Below are 23959 nucleotides of genomic sequence, written 5' to 3'. Positions count from 1 at the left end.
TCCTTTAAAAAATGATTCACACGGAGATGATATTGAGAAAATAAAAAAGGAAATCAGTTTCCTCAAATGTGAAGGTTTCCCTCATTTGCAAAAGAGGGGACCAAGGAAACCTTTTTATGTATTATTTTTCCAACAAAAGAAAATCTTGCCACAAATTCATGGATAGGTCCAATGGTTTTAGCATACCATTTCTGGGGTCAACTTCTCTGCCGACTTTGCAGCTGCTAAAAAGCAAAAACACATCATGTAATTAAGCAGATAGAAATCAAAGAGAATCTGATACAACTCAAGAGAGAAGCCTTACGTGACCGGAAGCTCTTGTTGAAACTGCCAGTTTCCTTGAAAAGCTAATCAAAATGAGGCTTGCAGTACGGAACACCTTCCAGTGAAGAGTAATTGCTCAGCTGAAAAATAAAGCAGCAACATCATATGGGAGCCACATTATACACCCACCTTTCCCACCTATTACTGTTAAGTATATTCTAGAATATCACATGGAAATGGAACCAATACAATGTCTTTTATACCAAAAGCACAACTAAATCTGCAAATTTGTAATTTTATGTTCATTCATTTATGGGTAAAAAGCTATATACTAAAGGAGCTAAGAAGCATTACAGATGCAAAAATCATTCCAACACACAAAGATGCTCTCTCAACTCTAGAATCCATTTCTTGTTCAAAAGCAACTTCTTTAAAATATTGAAATCATTTGTGGCCCTTGTATTTTGGTATATATAATGGCCATTGAAAATTGGGCTCAGACACTTCAATCAATATGCAACACCCAACAACTATGTCTGCACAATTTTCCCAAGTTGCATACATAGAACTGAGAAATATAAACACGGATTTAAACATAATTGGATATTGGCTTGTACTCAATCAAGAGACCATTCCATGTAGAATCCTCATTTAGAGCAATTAAAAGACAAATGCAATAGAGAACAGCAAGGATACCGGTAAATTGACTCAAATGCTTTAACTTCCTTGCATTCATCAACACTAGGAAATGAAGGATGATGTGCAAGTGCATGGACCAAATATGTGAGAATATTTTCTGGATAAGAGGCCAAGTTCACATCAGGTTGCATAGAAAGTTGTCGTGCCTTCAGTTGGTAACACATTTGAACAACCTCCGTTTAAGTTATGTTTGTCCTATGGAATCAATATGACAAAGATAGAAAGACATTAGCTAGTATAAGAAACTTCAACCCCATTCATATAGGCTAGAAAAGACAGCATTCAATGAAATGCAGCATAGAGAAACTTTGCGAAGTGAGTTCTCTATAGAATAAATTATAAGAAATGCTTGCCTCTTTAAACTCAAGTGGATGGGATCCAATTATGTTGAATAAGAAGCCACAAGCATACTTCGCATCCAGGAGCCTTTCTTTATATATTGGTGTATTTTGCTGAGGAATAGCTTCCTAGCTTGTGGGTAGACATCCTGCATGCCAAGATAAAATCAACTGCTACTAGTGTGAAACATATTAAAATCTCTAGATAAGCAAACATCATATGCTTTTAGACTACAAAAGGCAACGAAACAATCAACACATTTTATCTTCATTCTAAGAAGATGAATACAATGCTTAGTAAACATCCATTTCGAACAAACTTTCGCATGAAAGAAAAGATCCAACCTATGATAATCTTAAAGTCGAATAAAAGACATCAATCGGTATTTTTTACTTTGACAGGCGTAAGACAACATATGAACTTCAGATAAGGGCTCAACTTTGAAATATATGCATCAAGGATAGTCCATCGAGGCTGCTCTGCCTCAAGGAAGAAGCCTGGTATGGATTTTTAAGTACCTAAGAAGACCTAATTTCTAATCGGATCTGAATCTATAGACCCAGGTCTGATCTGGCTATTAATCAGCTAAATCTTGATGGAGATTTGATAAATCCTGTGGATACTTGTGGCCCACTATACCACGCCACGAACTCTCCTCCATAGGAGAATCTAACATTTAACAAAAAACCAGGCCCAAGATCGGTGGATAGGATCTATCAAACTGGGAGATTTTCAAGTCTGAGTCTATCCACGGTGGATTGATAACTGAAACATTGGCCCACTAGTATAAAATGGAAAACTCGATTATCCAATGCATATTCTTAGGTAAAAAAAAAAAGAATATGGGTGAATACCTAATTTCTTTCAAGGCTAACAACCTGATTTGGGTCTGGTGACAAAAAAAAATTTATTTTTGGAGAATAGGCATCTCCTTGGAAAGAGAGATATGATCAAAACAACTATAGAAAGATTCTGATAATCTGAATCCTGTAAACAGGATGGAATACATGCATACAGATAAAGACCAGAATCAATGCCTGTAAGTTGGGTAAGTGGGAAGTGACTTACGGGGAAGTCACTTACAGGTGGTGTTTGGGGGAGAAAAATCACCTGTAAGTAACTTACAACCTGTAAGTCACTTACAGGCTCAAAAAAACTGCAGGGGGATGGGGGTGGGAAGTCACTTCCCTATAAGTCACTTACAGGCTCAATGGTCAGATTTTTAAAAAGAGGGGAAGAGGGAGAAACGCACCAACTCACCAACCACCATTATAGCCATGAAGCTCCAGCGAATGAAGAAGAAGCACCAGCCATTGAAAATGACAATCTCTCTCCGTCTCTGCAATCTCTCCCCCTCCCTCTTTGCAATCTCTCTCCGTCTCTACAGTCTCTCCCCCTCCGTCTCTGCAATCTCTCCCCCTCCCTCTCTACAATCTCTCTCTGTCTCTGCAATCTCTCGCTACAGTTACCGCCTTCTGTCTCCTCCTCTTAAAACGGTAGGTTTCATCTACCCTTTTTTTCTCCGTTGAAAATGGAAGGGATCGCGTGCTAAGTAATCCGTAAAATCTGTGGGATCCACCATGATATATGTATTTGATCCACACTGTCCATCCAATTTAATACTTAATTTTAAGTCATGATCCTAAAAATTAGCTATATCCAAAGATCAAGTGGACCACAACATAAGAAATAGTGTGAATTGAGTGTATACCGTTGAAAATTTTTGGGGGGCCACAGAAGTTATGGATCAAGATGATTTTTTTTTCCCCTTCATCCAGGCGTTTGTGATCTTATGAACATGTTGGATGACAAATAAAGATCTCTATGGGAACTAGAAAGGTTTCAACGATCAATCAGTATTTCCACTGTTTCCTATGGTATGGCCCACTTGAGCTTTGGATATTCTTAAATTTATGGCTCAACGTCTACATCTAGATGAAAAAAATGGATGGACAAATTGGATAAACCGTATACATTTACAATGGGCCCAACTGAATTTACTTAGTATAAAAAAAGTATAGCAGCAACTCAGTATGCAGTCTGATGATGTGTTACCCTTGCCGTGGGCCCACCTTGATGATGTGTTATATATCCACTCCACCCAACCGTTTCTCCGTCGGGGATTTTAGGCCCACCTTGCTTGTGTTGCCAGGTTTTTCACAGAGGAAGAAATGGCATGTTAAAATATGCTGCAGTTTCTCCATCAGGGATTTTAGGCCCACCTTGCTTGACATTTCTAGATGGTTTGGATTTTCTAGTTTGCATGGACTTGGGGCATTTCCATTCATAGTAGACGCCCATTGAGATTTGATTGGTAGGACGTATGCTTACAGTGTAAGTTTTCATTGGCCAGCAACCACAGTTCCCTTATATGGACCAGTGGCCTGGATTAGAAAACCATGAATGCATCATGTATCTGGTACATAAATCCTATTTATTCTTATAAATCCTATTTATTCTTATAGCCCTTGCAACTAAAGTCATTGTTCAAATGAACCCATTATGGATGGACCATGTTCCAATTCTTCACTTAATCGTTAATAACTGTTCAACTGCAAATATCCACGGTACATTTGATTCTTGATTTCTATAACTGGAGCCATGGTTCAGCAATCCAGATGAATATGCCTCAGTAGGGCTAACCATGGATAGCATTTCTTCAGTTTAATGTGGGTCATTGATGTACACTTTGAAATAAGTCCTACCCAACAACTATGTCTGCACAATTTTCCCAAGTTGCATACATAGAACTGAGAAATATAAACACGGATTTAAACATAATTGGATATTGGCTTGTACTCAATCAAGAGACCATTCCATGTAGAATCCTCATTTAGAGCAATTAAAAGACAAATGCAATAGAGAACAACAAGGATACCGGTAAATTGACTCAAATGCTTTAACTTCCTTGCATTCATCAACACTAGGAAATGAAGGATGATGTGCAAGTGCATGGACCAAATATGTGAGAATATTTTCTGGATAAGAGGCCAAGTTCACATCAGGTTGCATAGAAAGTTGTCGTGCCTTCAGTTGGTAACACATTTGAACAACCTCCGTTTAAGTTATGTTTGTCCTATGGAATCAATATGACAAAGATAGAAAGACATTAGCTAGTATAAGAAACTTCAACCCCATTCATATAGGCTAGAAAAGACAGCATTCAATGAAATGCAGCATAGAGAAACTTTGCGAAGTGAGTTCTCTATAGAATAAATTATAAGAAATGCTTGCCTCTTTAAACTCAAGTGGATGGGATCCAATTATGTTGAATAAGAAGCCACAAGCATACTTCGCATCCAGGAGCCTTTCTTTATATATTGGTGTATTTTGCTGAGGAATAGCTTCCTAGCTTGTGGGTAGACATCCTGCATGCCAAGATAAAATCAACTGCTACTAGTGTGAAACATATTAAAATCTCTAGATAAGCAAACATCATATGCTTTTAGACTACAAAAGGCAACGAAACAATCAACACATTTTATCTTCATTCTAAGAAGATGAATACAATGCTTAGTAAACATCCATTTCGAACAAACTTTCGCATGAAAGAAAAGATCCAACCTATGATAATCTTAAAGTCGAATAAAAGACATCAATCGGTATTTTTTACTTTGACAGGCGTAAGACAACATATGAACTTCAGATAAGGGCTCAACTTTGAAATATATGCATCAAGGATAGTCCATCGAGGCTGCTCTGCCTCAAGGAAGAAGCCTGGTATGGATTTTTAAGTACCTAAGAAGACCTAATTTCTAATCGGATCTGAATCTATAGACCCAGGTCTGATCTGGCTATTAATCAGCTAAATCTTGATGGAGATTTGATAAATCCTGTGGATACTTGTGGCCCACTATACCACGCCACGAACTCTCCTCCATAGGAGAATCTAACATTTAATAATGGGCGGTGAATAGATGGTTAAACATTTAACAAAAAACCAGGCCCAAGATCGGTGGATTGGATCTATCAAACTAGGAGATTTTCAAGTCTGAGTCTATCCACGGTGGATTGATAACTAAAACATTGGCCCACTAGTATAAAATGGAAAACACGATTATCCAATGCATATTCTTAGGTTTAAAAAAAAAGAAGAAGAAGAAGAATATGGGTGAATACCTAATTTCTTTCAAGGCTAACAACCCGATTTGGGTCTGGTGACAAAAAAAATTTATTTTTGGAGGATAGGCATCTCCTTGGAAAGAGAGATATGATCAAAACAACTAGAGAAAGATTCTGATAATCTGAATCCTGTAAACAAGATGGAATACATGCAAACAGATAAAGACCAGAATCATAAATTCAATCTGAGAGAAAAATAAAGTAGGGGAAAATACCCGCGAAAATTTCAAAGCCGGAGCCCCTGACACTGTCGGACAGAGAGAGAGAGAGAGAGAGAGAGAGAGAGGGGTCTCGAGGGACACATAGGGAGAGAGGCAATGAGGAGAGGGAGAGGGAGAGGGAGAGGCGCAGAGAGAGAGAGAGAGACGCGGATGAGAGAGGGGTTGGTTAGGGCCGGCGCCCTAACCACTCAAAGCATAGAAGTTTTTAACGGTGGTGTCACTCCCCACTGTTTTCTCTCTAGTGGGGTCCACTGGAGCTTTGGATGTGACTTGTTCTTTCGATCTTACCCTAAAATGATCTCTCCAGATGGATGGACAGCCTGGATACAAAACATACATCATGGTGGGGCCCACAGAACTTGGTGACGTCACTTAGTAGTAGGACCCGGATTTTATGTGAAAGCCTTTTGCAGGAAGTTCCTGCGCTGGAAACTTGGGTGGAGCCAACGTGATGTTTTTGAGAAATCCACACCATAAATTTATTTTCTGAGCCCATTTTAGGATTTGAGACCAAAAGTGAGAAGGATCCAAGACTCAAGTGGGCCGCACTAGAGGAAAAGGTGGGTAGGAAAATTCCTACCGTTGAAAACTCTGGGGTAGAAAGTGATGTTTACATGCCATCCATTCCGTTAATAACGTCATTCTTACTGGGATGAACTGAAAACACATATATTAGCCTGATTCAAAACTTCTGTGGCCCCATGAATATTTCAACTGTGTACGTTCAATACTCACATTTTAGGCCCACTTGACTATTGGATACGGCTCATTTTTGGCCTCTTATCCTAAAAATATCTCAGAAAATGGATGGACGGAGTGGATTTCTCACAAACATCACGGTGGTCCCCACCTAGGTTTCAGGGCGGGAAGTTCTTGCTAAAAGCTTTTGCAGGAAATCCGCGTCCCAGTCTCCTTACTCAACACTCAACTTGTCAGCAAGTTCTGTGGGTTCTATTACAAGGTATGTGTTATATCCAAACTGTCCATCCATACGGCGTGTTGGTCGCAAGGCTTGAGATAAAAAATAAGACAGATCTAACTATCAAGTGGACCACACAATCGAAAGCATGTGGGGGATTGAACGTTTACCATTGAAACCCTTTTGGGGTCACAGAAGTTTTGGATCAATATGAAATTTGTTTTTCCTCTTCATCCAGGTCCTTGTGACCTTATGAACAAATTGGATGGAAAATAAACGTTATGGTGGGCCCTACAAATTTTTTAACGGTAAAAATCATCACCCCTGTTGTTATTTGTGGTGTGGTCCATTTAATCTTTGAATATTATTCATTTTTTGGATAATTCTCTAAAATGATCTCGAAAAATGGACGAACAGTGGATCCCAAATTTTCGATAAATCCAAAGCTCAAGTGGACCATGTCACACGAAACAGTGTGGAATAATAATTTCCACAGTATGTTTATTTGCCATCGAACTTATTCATAATATCAAAAAGATGTGAATGAAGAGAAAACATAAACATTTGCTTGATCCAAAACTTCTATAGCCTCCAAGATTTTTCAACAGTAGAGGTTCAATCACACTATTTCCTGTGGTGTGGTCCACTTAAGCTTTGGATATGCTTGCTTTTTGTTCTTTAGACTTCAAATTATCTATTAAGATGCATGAACGGAGTGGATAAAATAAATAAATAATGGACCCTACAGAGTTTACTCAGTGTGCTAAGGGTAATTAGTAACTCACCTAAATGGAGTGGAGAGGGGTTTCCTTAAAGCATTCATAATTATATATTGGGCTTGTCTAAATGTGATTCACATATCCAACCCACTCATTATGTGTGTCCCACTTAGATGAGGGGTCAGACCAAGTTTCAGCTGCATCTAAAACTCATGTGGGCCCCACCAAGTGCTTTTATATTTTTTAGGATGTCTTCACATGGTTTTAGATGGTATGGCCCACCTGAGTTTCATATATGGATGATTTTGAGATATCTCATAACCTAAAGGGGACACATCAAATGCACGGTGTTGATGTTCAACACACATCATAATGGGCCCCACAATACTTACTAACATAATTTCTTAGGTTCTCACGAAGTCAATAAGTTGGGTCACAATTTTGAACAGAATATTTGGCCCATTTTATATGTTTGGCCCATTCACTCTATTTTAGAGATCAATATCCTCAATTTGACTAGTTACTCACCCTGATCAGGGTACATTTTTTTTTTCACAGATAAATTTTGATTTCCATTTAAAAATAACATTTTTTAAAAAAATGTATATTTTTTACGCTTAATTTTTCTTTGAAAACTTTTAAGAAAATATCATTTTTATTATAAAATATTTCAAAAAAAATTAAAATACAAATTCTGAATTTTTATTTTCAAAATCTCAAAAATTTTATCAAATTTTAAATTATTTTTTACTCAAAAATTCCAAAATGCCAATTTTTTTTCCTTCAAAAGCATCATTTTGTTTTCAACTTTTCAATTTACTTTTTTAAATGATATATTTTTTTTTTTCAAAATCTCAATGTTTTTATAAATAAAATTTTCTTTTAATTTCTAATTTTTAACATTTTCAATTATTTTTTAAGATAACAAATTTTTTCAACTTGTTTATTTTTCATTTCAAAATGTCTGTTTTTTGTTAAAGTATCGATTCTTTAATATTGTTTAATTTTAAAATTTTCAATTCTAACTTCTCCATTCTTTTTTAAAAGCATTTTTTCAAACTTGTCTATTTTTATCGAACTTCTCAATTTTATTTTATTTTTCAAAATACAAACTCTCATTTTCTTTTTCAAAATATTTTCATTTTTCAACATCTCAAAATTTTCACATTTTTTAAAATATTTTTAATTTTCTTTTTCAAGATATTATTTTTTTTCTCGAAATCAAATTCTTTTTTTTCAAAATTATCAACTTTATTCAATATTCTTTTTTTTCCCACAAAATAGATTTTTATTAAATCACAATTTTTATTTTTTCAAAATCTCTTTTTTTTCTCAAACATTATTAATTTTTTAAACTTCTCAATATTCTTTTTCATGTCATATTACAAATAATTTAAATATTAATTTTAAATTTTTAAAAAAATAATAATTTCCACTCATTCAATATAAAAACAATAATATATATATATTTGCATTCAATCAATTGTTAAAAAAATAATATTAGATACAAATCTTTACAATTAAACCACTGAAATTCTATTAAAAAACAATTCTTAGACTAGAAAAAAACATAATTTTCCACCATATTTTAAAAAAAATTGTTCAAGGCAAAAGCCATTTTATGACAGACCATGATCCGTTGCAAAAGAAACTAAATAATGTCGTGAATTGCTATTTTGGGTGGGAATTTACAACTGATCATATTTCGTCACAAAATCAAAATTTGCGACGGATTTAGTCCGTCGCCAGTTTACGTCAGACTGAAATCCATCGTAAATCAGGTTTTAGCAACGGATTTTGGTCCGTCGAAAAATTCCATGACGTTTGGACGACAGATTTTCGAGAAAGACGAGATTGGCAACAGACTTTTTCAGTTAGCGACGGATTAAATCCATCGTTAAACCAAGCGATTTTTCTGATAGAATTCCATCATAAATTTGCAATTTTGGCGTGGTGATAGGTAAAACCTACCTTGAGATCTCACACAAAATTAGCTAGAAAATAATGGTATCATGCAACTAGCACCCAAGTGTTAACATGCCATGTGCGTATGGCATCCAACCCATCCAACGAGTTGGACTGGCCTTCAAGAACAAATGGTGCAAAAATCAGGCCAATCCACTAATCAGGCTTGTTTGGAATGCTACTTCACTAGAACCGAGTAAAGAAGACTTTTTCCACTCAAATCTGTGGAGCCCGCTGTTATGTATTTTTTAAATCCAAAGCCATCCATCCATTTTACCTACTCATTTTAGGGCATGAGCCCAAAAATGCGGCAGATCCAAACTCCAAGTGGACCACACCCAGAAAGCTATGAAATTCAAAACCAAACAAGACCTAGAACCACATTCATGGAGAGAGATTTCGTGATCATTGAATTGGCTAATTAGGAAGTTTAGGGAATTTTATGGTTTGAATGCTACCTGTAAGCCTTGCTTTCAGACCTTTTATTTCTGGCTTCTGCCAGAAAAATGAATGCATGACCTCATTGATTAAAGGAAGAAATAAGATTTTTTAAAAGAAAATGGTGAATGTTTTCTTCCATGACTGCCACAAACTGCAGATAAACACAGTTTTACAAACTAGTGAGGCCCACAGTAGATAATTACGTGTTTTCATATTAAATGCCACCCTTGATCTTGTTTGTGGACTTGTAGTATGGGAAAAAAGAGAAGAAAGAAACTAGTCCTCTTCATCCAACACAAAAGTATACACCAAGGGCACAATTCATGAGAATTAATTTTCAAAATTTTCTCATTGGCCACAAAAGTAAGTGTTTTCCAGGAATAGAAAAGAAAAGGACCCAAGTTTTTAAATTCAAAAAAGTTGTTGGTTTCTCTTTTTCTCTCTAAGAGATGGGATAGGTTCCTACGTTTGGAACATCACACCATTGAAGTTTCCATGTGTGAGAGTGATAGTTGTGATGGAAAAGGCAAGGCTACCTTGTGTAGTGTAGGAAACTTGAAGTATTCAACAAGCTCAATGAGCTCTTGAAAACAACGACGAGCCTCCACAAAAGAAACTCAGCTGAATAATTTAAAAGAAAAAAAAAAACTTGACCAAGTTTCCAATCAACTTAAAAGTCTGGCCCTATTGAGTTTGAGTTAGGTTTTGAATTTTTAATCCTGATTTCCACATATGCAAGTCTAAAAACAGGGGAAATTACCAGAGAGGAAATCTTGATAGCTTTTTTTTTTTTTGCCCTGTAGGCTTTAATAAAATTCAGTATCTTTCAAAAGAAAAAAAAAAAGTGTATTGAATTTCAACCAACCAAATCAGATTTGTGATGGTTACGTCTATGAAAAGAAACGAAGATCCTTTCCTAATTGAAAAATCACAAAGAGCCACATCTCCAGTTTAGCTTGTGCTTTCAAATATGTATGAGATTGGTTATCGTTCAAATAATAACAATAGCAATTTCACCATTTTCATCGATGATTTTAATACAAAGACATGAGTTTACTTTTTAATAGAGAAATCTGAACTTCTGGACTTTTAAACATCTTTCATTTTTATGCTTTAAGAGTTGCTGAAATAACATTTAGAACAACAATAGACCTCCAAAAGGCTGTAGCTAATCCCCAACCTCATTTAAGAAATCAATAGAACTCCGTAAAGGTTAAACATAAATAATAGCTTGAACCAAACTTCAAGTGGACCACACCACAGGAAACGAGAAATTGAACACCGACCATTCAATTCTTCTTGGGGGCCACAGAAGTTTTGGATCAAGCTGATATTTGTGTTTACCCTTCATACATGTATGTGACCTGATGAATAGGTTGGATGACAGCTACACATCCATGTGGGCCCTAGGCTCATTTCAACTTTCAACTGTAGGCATTCAATTCCTCCCGTTTCCTGTGCTGTGGTCCACTTGAAGTTTGGATCTGAAAAAACATTAAAAAAAAAAAAAAAAAGATTTGTTTGGATGCCTACAAATGGCTTAAGCTGTAAATGATTTATACAACTTGTCCTATTTGGCATTAAGCTGTAAATCATTTACAACTTTCCTGTTTCGCTTTAAAATGTAAATAAATGATTTGTTTGCTTGGATAATGGAGAGCTGATTTTTCAAAATTTTATAGCCATTTAGGCTGTAAATGGAGAGAGCCTATAAATGAAATCCAAACTTTTAACCTGTAAATGAGATGGGGATAAATGTTGCAAGTCATTTACAGCTGATTTATAGGAAAAAAAGGAGATCAATTTACCTATAAATCATTTACAACTTGGCTCATTTACAGCGTGGGTGACCTAGCATATATAGCAGGGTTAGTTAGCTAAAGTAGCTTCTCCTATCCAAAATCATATATGATACGTCGAAAAACTAATCCCAATTTGCAAGATATATCTATTTTAAAGTTTTGACTGTCCAAATCATGTTCGCCTCCGATTGGGCCTTCTTTGGTCCATCTTTACCATGAAAGTGTCAGCTAAAAATATGTTATAATTAGTTTTGGCAATCAACAAATTAGGTATGCTCCATCTCTTTATTTATTATTTTGAACTGGATCAGGGTCAATTGAGTCTAAGTTAACTTGAAGGCTGGCTCAACTTGAAACTCGGTCCAGTGAGTTTTGAGCTGAGTTATTGCAAAACTCAATCTTGGGCATGACTTCATGGCGACTCAGCAAGGCTTTTTGAGTCGACTCAGCCACTTGGTCCTCTTGGCATCTGGGCTATGGTATGATGAGCATAACCAATTAAGGTGCTACTCAATGAGTTATTTTTAAATTCTATATTTAATATTTCTAATCCCTTTGTATAATACCCAAAAAAATAGTGTATAAGGACAAAAAAAAAATTTTAAGGCAAAAAAGATGATGAGCGAAGAAACTCACTCTCTTTATCATTGTGGTAGGCAAGTGGGTAATACTTCTTGAAGAAATGACTTTCAAACTCGTCCCAAATCTAAGCAAATTCGATCAAGACGGCCCTTGCTACACTATCCCACCACAGGTCTACCTCCTTCTCGAACTCGTGTGTCAAAAGTTTGAATTGCTCAGCCTTGGATCAATGGAGTAGTTTAATCATCTTAGCGACCCAATTAAGCCAATATTCGGTGTCCTCGGGTCGGTGGGTACTTGCGAGGGTAGACGGTCTAAGCCTCTAAAAGCGCTCAAATAAGCCACTCATCGTTGTCGTCGTGGGAGTCATCATTGGCTGTGGTGGTGGGGTGGCATTCAGATTTTGGGTGATAGCCAAGGTCTATTGTTATTGTTGTCGTTATTGCTACTGCATTGCTGCCTGGTGCTACTGTTACTGTTATTACATTAGTAGCAACATTTGCCTCATCAAATCTAGGGTCGGGGTTGCCTGAGGCATAGGCGGGGTAGAGGATGACGCATGATTCCAGCTAGTCAAAGGCCGGCGGTAAATCCAGTATTGCCCCATGAGCGGCACTGACGACCTGATGCAAATCCGATGTTGATAAGTGTTGCAACCCCTGCATGAGCTGTGGCTACTCATATATCATCTTGGATCCTAAACACGAGTTGGGGCCCTGCTAGCCACTAAAGGAGGGGAGACCCTCATCGACTAACGTTAACCCACTATACGAGAGTCGAACCAAATGTCAATTGCCTTTGGGTGGCATTACTTGCTGTATTTAACTACAGGGCAAGCATCAATTATGGAATTGGGTTACACATTTTCGTTGAACATGTTATGTTTTCAATTCTATACACAGTAAGCAAGTGTGCAAGCAAACAAAAATTTGGGAATAGTTTCATTGATAAGCTACACCGAACAATCACATTGTTTCCCATACACCATACTAATTCAAATGAGAAGGCAAAGAGAACAACAACAACTAATAGAAACAAAACAAGGAGAGAACTAAGGATGTTTGGTAAAACTAGCTTTCACTCCTAACTAATACAGACCTAGACTATCGCTAGGAGCTAATGGGCAGTGGAATCAGGGGGTGGCACTCCTCTTTAGGATTCTACAAATCTTCTCATTCTAGACATTTTGTTTCTCCTCCATCTTAGTCATCTTGGCCTTGACCCCTGCTAGGTCAGCCCTCACCTTAGTCAGCCCTTGCTGCATGCGATCTTAGTGCGCCTCGATGTCCAATGGCACCCGAAACTCTTCATCTTGGCTCTCGCCCTCAGTCTCCTCTTCCTCCTCTTCTGCTTCTTCATCCTCTTCTTTGGGGAGTTCTCCCTCCTCTTGTTACTCGGAGAGGCCCATCCAAGCAAGGGTGGTAGAATTAATGATACGGAGTGGTACCGATCTCGAATCGGTAGGGCTTGCAAACCCACATTGCTTGGCCATCTTGTAGACCAAGAGAAGGGCAAGGCTTTCTTCCAGGAGGAACTGGCAAAGGTCACGATATGATGAAGTGCTATGGTTGGGAGGCAAACTTGCTTGCCTTTGCCCACTAAATTGTTCACCAACCCAAGTATAGGGTTGCAATGTAGTAATAATCTCGGTAAGACCGAGGTCGAATCCACAGGGATTAAACCTTGTACGTATTCTGAAAGTGACTAGAAGTAAAACTAGAAGAAGATGTAATCTAAATCAGGAAAATTTAAGAGAGTACTGGTGAACTAATTTAACTAAAACTTGTAAAATTCAGAGGTGGGAAACTAGGGTTTCTAAAGATCCATTTGTAGAGATCAGGAATATCTATGCTTGATTCATAAACACAACTGGATTTAGAGTCCCATCTTCATCCAGTTGGAGGATATAACATTAAAAATCAAATCTGAACTTCCTATGATTTAATTTTTAAGAGATGAGAGGTATGAGAATTAGACTTGATTCCATCACAAAATCATGCTCATGAGACAAAGTAAACAACAGAATTTAACCAATACACATCCAATCTGAAAGAATTATTGTTGAGGGTCAAATATTGCATACTAGACCCCAATTTTTACTTGGTTTTATGTACATAATAATGTTTAACGCTCTATTTTAATCGTGTTTGTGCTGCAAGGTAAATTTAGGAGCATGGACTGAAAAAGGGTACTAAATGCATGAATTTGACACTCCAGAATCACCAAGGTAAGGGAAGGACCCCAGGAGACTAAGATCGAAGAATTTACACGCTAGAGATCTGAGAAAATCAAGCCATTCACGTTAAAGAGGCCTGAAAATCGTCTAGAATGCAAGATCATAGAGTTCCCACCATCCGTTTGACTCAAAAATTTATATATAGTTTGACGACCATAAATTAACCATACACGTTTAATTTCAGCCATTGGATCCTTGTGAAAGTGTCCCAACAGACAGATCAGCCCATAAAACATTGATCTGGGGCCCACCTAATAGTGGGATATGCTTCAATTTTGGTCTCAACCCATTAAATGAGGTTTCAAAATGAATGGGCAAAGCAGATCTCTCATATAACATCACAGTGGACCCCACATATGGCGTGGGAGTACACAGGTGGTGCACTTCCGCACCGCACTGAACCAGGGTATTTGGTCAAACGACCGTTGACCCAACCTTTCTTTAAAGAAAAACGAAAAACCTGTTTTTCCGCTAGCGTCCGACTGGGCGATCATTGTGGCTAACCGTACTCATCCCAAGGGACGATCTGGACCGTCCACTCACCTCAGAAGGTGACCACGACCCTAGCCATGTTGAGATTTTTGTCCCATTAATGTGTACACATGTGGATCGTTGTCGAATGCAAGATGAATGACAAGGTGATTTGATGCAGTGAACCGCACCAAAACTCAATCAAAACCACTCCTTTCCGACTGAAATCACGTCATAAATCCAATGAACGGGGTGGATCTCTCTAAAAACATCACTGTGGGGCCCACCGAGCATCTTAGCTTAAGAATTTTCCTTTTTCACATGTCCAGATGCACCCGACTTCCGTGGGCCACTATGCGATCAAGATCGTGATCAGACAGTCGATTTGAACTGTCCAATTGGAGCTCAGGCCAGCCACGACCCTAGCTATCAAGCCAAATCACCAAGGTGAGGATGTTCACCGTCCCAAAATTGTCTCCAAACGCAACTCGTTTTGCGTTATGCTTGCAACATGCATGCGAGATATGCACTACGTCTCTCCAGCGTAAAAACTCTCCACCGCCTCATGAAGGCTTTAAAAGGAAGGGAGGACGTGGGTAGCACTCATCCAGGGAGCCGTGGAGGCAGATCTTTGGGAACTGAGGAGTAAGAAAGAAAGAGAAAGTGTGGAGGGTTGGTTCAAGACAAGAGTTTGCTTTCTTTTTCTTCATTCTTTTCTTATTTTTTCTAAGAGATTATAGGTCAGTCATGTCTGTGATTGGTTAAATCTCTTAGCTAGGGCTAAGAGGTGAAGCTTGTAGCGTGATGGGCAGTTTTCTATTGCTTTGATTCATGGTTGTTGAACTTTGTTTGATTTAAGTTTGATTATAAGGAATATTCATAGTTTTAATGGTTTGTTGTGACTAAAATTACAATAGATCTGCGATAGCTTTGAGTATGTTCTTTTCATTATAGGGTTTGTGAATTTGGGAACCCTATGTTCACCATCGTCTCTTAGGCATGGTTGGATGATGGAAACCTTCCTAACATTCATAACTCTCTTAGATTGGATGTAGATTAGTTAAATTCTGTTGTTTGATTTGTCTCATGGGCATAGTTTTGTGTTGGAATCAATTCTAATTCTCATACCTCTTATCCATTGATAACTAGATCAAAGGAAGTTCAGATTTGGTTTTTAATGATATATCTTCCAACTGGATGAAGATGATACTCTAAATCTAGTTGTGCTCGTGAATCAAGCATAAATCTCCCTGATCTCTATAAGTGGATCCTTGGCACCCTAGTTTACCACCTCTGAATTTTATAAGTTTTAGTTTAAGATTTCACCATTATTCCCTTAAAATTTCCTGATTTAGATTACATCTTCGCCAAGTTCTAGTTCAAGTTACTTTCAGATTACGTACAAGGTTCAGTCCCTATGGGTCGACTTCGATCTTATCGAGATTATTACTACATCACAACCCTATAGTTGGTGTGTGAACAGTTATGAACATTAGGAAGGGTTCCATCATCCAACTATGTCCATGAGATGATGGTGAACAACAGGAATTTCTAATTTCATAATCATCATAATGCAAAGAACACGCTCAGAGCTATCACAGATCCATTGTAATTTAAGTCACAATAAATCATATTAAAAACTAAAAACATTCCTTATAATTGTTGAGGGTCAAATATTGCATATCAGACCCATTTATTGCATGGATTTACAAGCATGACACCGTTTAATAGCCTAATTTAGTTGAATCTGTGATGCAGGGCGCCTTCATGAGCTTGGACTGGGAAAGGACACTAAAAAGCATGGATTTACCGATCTGATGACACTAAAGCATGGGACAGACTCCAGAAGACCAAGAGCGACGGAATTATACACCAGGGGTCCGCAGAAATCGAGGAATCGAAGCTCAAGTGGCCTGAAAAGTGTCCAAAATGCAAGATCATAGGGTCCCCACCATCTGATCAGTTCGAAACTTCACACGTGGCTTGAGGACCATAAATAAACTGTACACGTAAAATTTCAGCCCCTGGATCACTATGAAAGTGGCCCAACGGACAGATCAGCCCCTTAAATCCTTAAGTGGGACCCACCTGCTGTTTGGATCTGCTTCATCTCCGGTCTCCACGGTCTAAATGATGTGACAGAATGGATGGACGGAGCGGATTTCATATATGCATCATGATGGACCCCACAAGGAGCATGCGAGTGCATAGACGGTGCACTCCTGCGGTGCACCGAATTCCTACAAAAGGGTCAGCCACCGCTGACCCGCGTCCTCTTCAAAAAATGCAACAGCGTTTTCGCTGTCGTCCGCCGGTCCTCCTCAGTGGGGCCCACTCGACACCTGAAGTGATGATCCGAACCGTCCACTGCGTTCTACTCGAAAAATCAGGTGGGAAGCACTACTTTTGGTCCTCATTTCATGTGGCCCACGTTATCTTTCAAGTCACCGTTAATCATCCGTTTTAACAGCTGAAATCCACTCTCCATTATCTTCCGAGATTACGCCACCTAGGCGATGTTCACGCCCACCCTCTTGATACAATGGACGGTTCGGATCATCACTTCAGGTGTCGAGTGGGCCCCACTGTGAAAACGCTGTTGCATTTTTTGAAGAGGACGCGGGTCAGCGGTAGCTGACCCTTTTGTAGGAATTCGGTGCACCGCAGGAGTGCACCGTCTATGCACTCGCATGCTCCTTGTGGGGTCCATAATGATGTATATATGAAATCCGCTCCGTCCATCCATTCTGTCACATCATTTAGACCGTGGAGACCGGAGATGAAGCAGATCCAAACAGCAGGTGGGTCCCACTTAAGGATTTAAGGGGCTGATCTGTCCGTTGGGCCACTTTCATAGTGATCCAGGGGCTGAAATTTTACGTGTACGGTTTATTTATGGTCCTCAAGCCACGTGTGAAGTTTCGAACTGATCAGATGGTGGGGACCCTATGATCTTGCATTTTGGACACTTTTCAGGCCACTTGAGCTTCGATTCCTCGATTTACTCGGACCCCTGGTGTATAATTCCGTCGCTCTTGGTCTTCTGGAGTCTGTCCCATGCTTTAGTGTCATCAGATCGGTAAATCCATGCTTTTTAGTGTCCTTTCCCAGTCCAAGCTCATGAAGGCGCCCTGCATCACAGATTCAACTAAATTAGGCTATTAAACGGTGTCATGCTTGTAAATCCATGCAATAAATGGGTCTGATATGCAATATTTGACTCTCAACACAACCCCCAACCAGCATTTTGCTAGTCCCGAGCAAAGTATGCGAAAAATAAGTTGAGAATTACAGGAGAATTTCTATGAACTCGAGTGATTTTGGAAAACAATCTAGATATTCAGAATTCAACAATTCATGAATGTTGGGCCTTACTCTCTCCTAGACTCAAACACACGATAAACTTCATTCAAAGTATTAGTCCCTTAATTAGAAATAATTCTAAACATTGAGTTCCACAGATGTAAAGTGTAATCCCAACTTTCAACATTAATATTCAAGTCTTTATTTCAGGATATTGTCGGTAATCAACAAGAGAATTCATAATAACCAAAGCTTGCCTCAAAGATCATCTTTTCATTCCTTCAGTTTTTTTTTTTTTTTTTTTTTTTTAAAAAAAACTAAAAACCAAGAAGGGGAATGAAGTCCACACTTATAGGGAGCAAACCTATAGTGAAGATTCTTTGCCTAACCTTTCTCGACGATATCTCTTCCTTTTAATTGATCTTGACGGGCAATTGTTCAAGTTGGTTCCTTCTATGCTTACTGATCACCAAATTAACCCTTCAGTTTCAAACTGAAATCTTAATATGTAAGCGAGATGTGACATGTGAAATCATGACTCAATCAATGTTTACAACTTCTAATCATGGATTAATAATTAAACTTAACTGTGAAATCTAACGAGCAACTGAATCCACTAGCAGTAAATCACCAACATTCCATATCCTGTAATTCTAAATCAAAGATGGTCGTCCAATCACTTTGAATTCACCAGAAAGTCCAGAGAAAATTTAAAAATTTTCACAATTTTTGCTCAAGAAAATACTGATTAGGTAACCTAATCTCCCACCCGCAACTTAAAAGCTACATTGTCCTCAATGTAAAGGATATGAGTATGGAATGCGCATAGAACAACAAAAGTAAAGAAAAAGTGAAGGGAAGATAGTACCTGGATGATGAATCGTGAGGGACTTTCCAAGAGATCGCAGCATGGAATCCGGTCAGCACGAGAGAGAAAGTGACACAAAACTAACAAGAATAAAATCCTACCTATACCACTTTCGCAGGTGCTCTTGATTGCATTTAGCGCATGCAACAAGCCTTTAAACCCCTAGGTTACCCCTAGTGGACGAGTTGTAGTCTCGTGAGGGTTTGCAGTAATGTTACCCACAAACATTGAACTAATGAATGAGAAAAGTGAAATGGAATGAAAATTTGGGTTGCGTCCTAGGAGCGCTAAGTTTAACGTCTTCAACTAGACAAGAATGGACCATGAATTAATCAATCTTGATAACCTGGGTCCGCCAAATAAATTTCCTCAACATCTTTGTTCACCAAATCATCTAAATATGGTTTCGCCAAATAAATTTCCTCAACATCTTTGTTTCAATCGATGGCCATTGACTTTAAACTTCCTTGCCATTGTCGGGATCTTTTATCTCAACGGCCCCATGAGGAAAAACAGTAACAACAATGTAAGGGCCGGTCCAACGAGATCGAAGCTTACCCGGAAAGAGATGTAATCGAGAATTGTACAAAAGGACCTTCTGACCAGGCGTGAATGATTTTCATAAAATGTGTTGGTCATGAAATGCTTTCATCTTGTCCTTGTAAATTCTCGAATTATCGTACGCATCATTCCGAATTTCTTCAAGTTCATTCAATTGAAGTTTACGTAGCGAACCAGCATTGTCCAGATTGAAATTAAGATTTTTGATCGCCCAGTACGCTTTATGTTCCAACTCCACAGGCAAGTGACAAGCTTTTCCATAGACAAGTCTAAAGGGAGACATTCCAATAGGGGTTTTAAAGGCAATACGGTATGCCCATAAGGCATCGGTCAATCGGATTGACCAATCCTTACGATCAGGGTTAACCGTTTTCTCCAAAATGTGTTTAATCTCCCTATTGGAAATCTCAGCTTGTCCACTTGTCTGCGGATGGTATGGGGTGCTTACCTTATGAGAGATACCGTATTTCTTCATTAAGCTCTCGAATGGTCTATTACAAAAGTGTGAGCCCCCATCACTAATGATGGCTTGAGGCATTCCGAACCGGAAAAGGATGTTTTCTTTTAAGAATTTAATGACCATGCGATGGTCATTCTTTCGACACGGAATCGCTTCAACCCATTTAGTGACATAATCCACGGCGAGCAAAATATACAGATTTCCAAACGATTGGGGGAATGGTCCCATGAAATCGATGCCCCAACAATCAAATGCTTCAATGATAAGGATGGGATTCAAAGGCATCATATTTCGACGGGACAATGCTCCCAATTTCTGACAACGCTCACAAGCTTTGCAAAACTCATGAGTGTCCCTGAACATAGTGGGCGATAAAAGCCACATTGCAGAATCTTGGCCGTGGTCTTTTTAGCGGAAAAGTGACCACCACAGGCCTCGGAGTGACAGAAGGAGAGTGGGTAATATTTCGTCGTACACATCTCCTTAGAATTTAGTCTGGGCAATATTTAAATAAGTAAGGATCATCCCAGGAAAAAGTTGCGCACCTCGGTGAAGAATTTCTTCTTATCTTGCGCTGTCTATGTCGGTATGGCACTGTAGCAAGATAATTAGCAATATCGTGAACCAAGGTGAATGGGAGACTCGAACAGTTGTTCATCGGGGAACATATCATTGATATGGGTCACCTCAAGGGAATCGGAGGTATTAAGGCGAGAAAGGTGATCGGCCACTACATTCTCTACTCCTTTTTATCTTTAATTTCCAAATCAAATTCTTGGAGTAGAAGGATCCATCGTATCAAGCGGGGCTTAGAATCATTCTTAGAAAGAAGATACTTAAGTGCCGCATGATCGTATAGATAATGATCTTGGATCCGATCAAGTAGGACCTAAATTTGTCCAAGGCGAACACTACGGCTAAGAGTTCCTTTTCCGTAGTCGAGTAGTTCACTTGGGCGGGATTTAAAGTCCTACTGCGTAATGAATGACGTAGGGCTTCTTATCTTTTCTCGGGCTAAGACCGCCCCAAGAGCATAATCGAAGCGTCGCACATAAGCTCAAAAGGAAGGCTCCGGTCGGGTGGTGCATGATAGGTGCGGTGGTTAACGTGCCTTTAAGCTTGGTGAAAGCTTCCGGGCATCTCAGTCCACTCGTAGGAGCATCCTTTTGAAGAAGATTACATAAAGGGCGAGAGGAAGACTAAAGTCCTTTATGAATCGCTGTAAAATCCGCGTGTCCTAAGAAGGATCGCACGTCTCGATGTTCTTGGGTGGAGGTAGGTTAGAGATAAGATCGATTTTTGCCTTATCTACCTCGATTCCCTTGGACGAGATGATATGCCCAAGGACAATTCCCTTGAACCATGAAATGGCACTTCTCCCAATTAAGTACCAAGTTCTTTTCTTCACATCTTTTCAACACACATTTAAGACTTTCCAAGCACTTGCTGAAAGATGGACCGTAAACAGACAAATCGTCCATGAAGACCTCTAGATATTGCCCTACCATATCAGAAAAGATACTAAGCATACATCGCTGAAAGGTGGTCGGGGCATTACATAGTCCGAATGGCATCCTTCGATAGGCAAAGGTGCCGTAGGGACATGTAAATGTGGTCTTTTCCTGGTCTTCGGGGCTATCTCTATCTCGTTGTAGCCTGAATACCCGTCAAGGAAACAGTAATAGGAATGACCAGCTAACCTTTCCAAGATCTGATCAATGAATGGTAAAGGAAAGTGGTCTTTCCTCGTGACGGTATTCAACTTCCGTAGTCAATGCACATTCTCCAACCAGTAGTGACTCTAGTTGGCACGAGTTCATTATTAGCATTGGCTACGATGGTGATTCCGGACTTCTTAGGGACCACTTGAGTTGGACTCACCCATTGACTATCAGATATAGGGTATATAATACCCACATCCAATAGTTTAAGAACCTCGGCCTTAACCACTTCCTTCATGTTTGGATTTAGTCTACGTTGTGGTTGCCGAGCGGTTTTTGCATTATCCTCAAGATATATGTGGTGAGTACAAATCGAGGGATCGATTCCTTTGAGGTCCGCTATCGTCCATCCCAGGGCTCCTTTATGCTCAATGAGAGTAGATATAAGCATACTCTCCTGTTCTTTCTCCAGGTGGGCAGAGATCACCACCGGGTATGTCTCATCTTGACCTAAATAGGCATATTTCAAATCAGAGGGCAAAGGTTTTAGGTCAAGCTTCGGCGGCTTGAGGTTAGACGGTAGAGGCACTACATCGGTTTGTGGTAATTCTTCAAATTGTGGCCTCCATCGGTTAACTTCAAGTACCGGTGCAGTATCAAGCAAGGCGCACGTCTCCCTAATCATGTCATCATCAAAATCATGGGAGTGGGCCAGGCACGTCTCTAGATGGTCGGAGGATAAGGTCAGAGGTGTCGTATCTTCCACGAAAGAGTCAATCATGTTAATGTCGTGGAAATCGTCATCATCCTCTGAGTTGCTGCCGTTATTGAAAAAAATGTTTGACTCCAATGTCAAATTTCCAAAAGACATAGTCATGATACCATTCCTACAATTGATAATTGCATTTGACGTGGCAAGGAATGGGCGACCAAGAATGACGGGAATCTGAGTGCTCATGTTATTGATGGGTTCGGTGTCCAGGATGATAAAATCTACAGGGTAGTAAAATCTATCAACTTGGACCAACACATCCTCAATTATCCCTCTTGGTACACGAACAGAGCGATCAAGTTGTAGTGTGGTTAGGGTGGGTTTTAATTCACCCAAACCTAACTGTTTGTATACCGAGTAGGGAATCATTGACGCTCGCTCCTAAGTCAAGAAGTGCGTGATCAATTCGATGGTTCCCGATTACACATGATATGGTTGGGCTACAGGGATCCTTGAATTTCTGGGCACGTCTTGCTTGAGGATGGCACTCACTTTCTCGATCAAGAAGATTTTCTTTTGAATAATTTTCCGTCTTGGTCGTGCATAAGTCTTTTAGGAATTTGGCATATGAAGGTATAGTTTAACGACATCAAGTAGAGGAATGTTGACTTTCACTGTTTCAACACCTCTAGGATATCCGAGAGTTAGAGAGGTTTTGGTGAAACCAACCGTTGGGGGAATGGAGCAAGCCCTCATAAAAGTTCCGGTTCCACTTTTTGTGGAACATCACTGATCCATCATTGTTGTCCTCTTTTGGTTCTTGAGGCTTTTCGGGCCTAACCGGAAGAGTTTTATCAATGATCTTCCCACTCCTAAGAGTGGTGATGGATTTAGCATGTCCCATCGGATTTGAAGAGCTGGGATCATTATCTCATATTGCGGTTTAGGATTGGGGAGAGGTTGTGCGGGAAGCATCCCCTTTTCTATAACCGTCATACGAGAATCTATTTTTTGCATGAAATCTGTGATTCCCCGCATTGCTTGAGCCGGCTCTTGTATGGGATTTTGAACCAGGTTCCTCTTGAGGTTTCACTTGATTTGGATTTTGATTGAAGAAACCGGAGGAGTCGCCGTTTGTCCATTCCTCCAACTAAAGTTTGGATGATTTTTCCGCCAGGATTGTATGTGTTGGAGTTAGGTCCAGTTAAAGGTCTTTGATAGTTATTTACGGCATTGGCTTGTTCATTCAACACTCCTCGAAAGGCAGGTATTGTAGGACAGTTTTCAGTTGTGTGAATGTTGCAATCACAGATGCCGCAAACAATTTCATTGACCTTATCCTTCTTTCCTTCCATGGCCTCAACTTTCCTTATGAGCGTAGTCACTTTACACTTGAGATCATCCTCTTCTTTCAAGAGATATAATCCACCCTTCTCCTTTAATTGAGTTGGCCTAGACGTGGTGTTCGACTTTGGGTAATAGTCCCAAGATTGTGTCTTTTTAGCCAAACTATCGAGGTAGTCCCATACCTCGTCGATATCTTTATTAATGAACTCTCCATTACACATTGTCTCGACCATTTGGTGCATGGAAGATGTCAGTCCATCATAGAAA

General features: G+C 39.2%; 1 protein-coding gene across 2 annotated transcripts in view; it reads left to right on the top strand.

The window, feature by feature from the left end:
- Nucleotides 1-23959, top strand: part of LOC131238154 (cysteine-rich receptor-like protein kinase 44) — a 93819-nt gene that overhangs the window by 36776 nt on the left and 33084 nt on the right. The gene's annotated exons all lie outside the window — the stretch shown is intronic.

The sequence above is a fragment of the Magnolia sinica genome, chromosome 1 (assembly GCF_029962835.1).
Source record: "Magnolia sinica isolate HGM2019 chromosome 1, MsV1, whole genome shotgun sequence".
NCBI lineage: Eukaryota > Viridiplantae > Streptophyta > Magnoliopsida > Magnoliales > Magnoliaceae > Magnolia > Magnolia sinica.
This window is presented reverse-complemented; position numbering and strand designations above follow the sequence as displayed.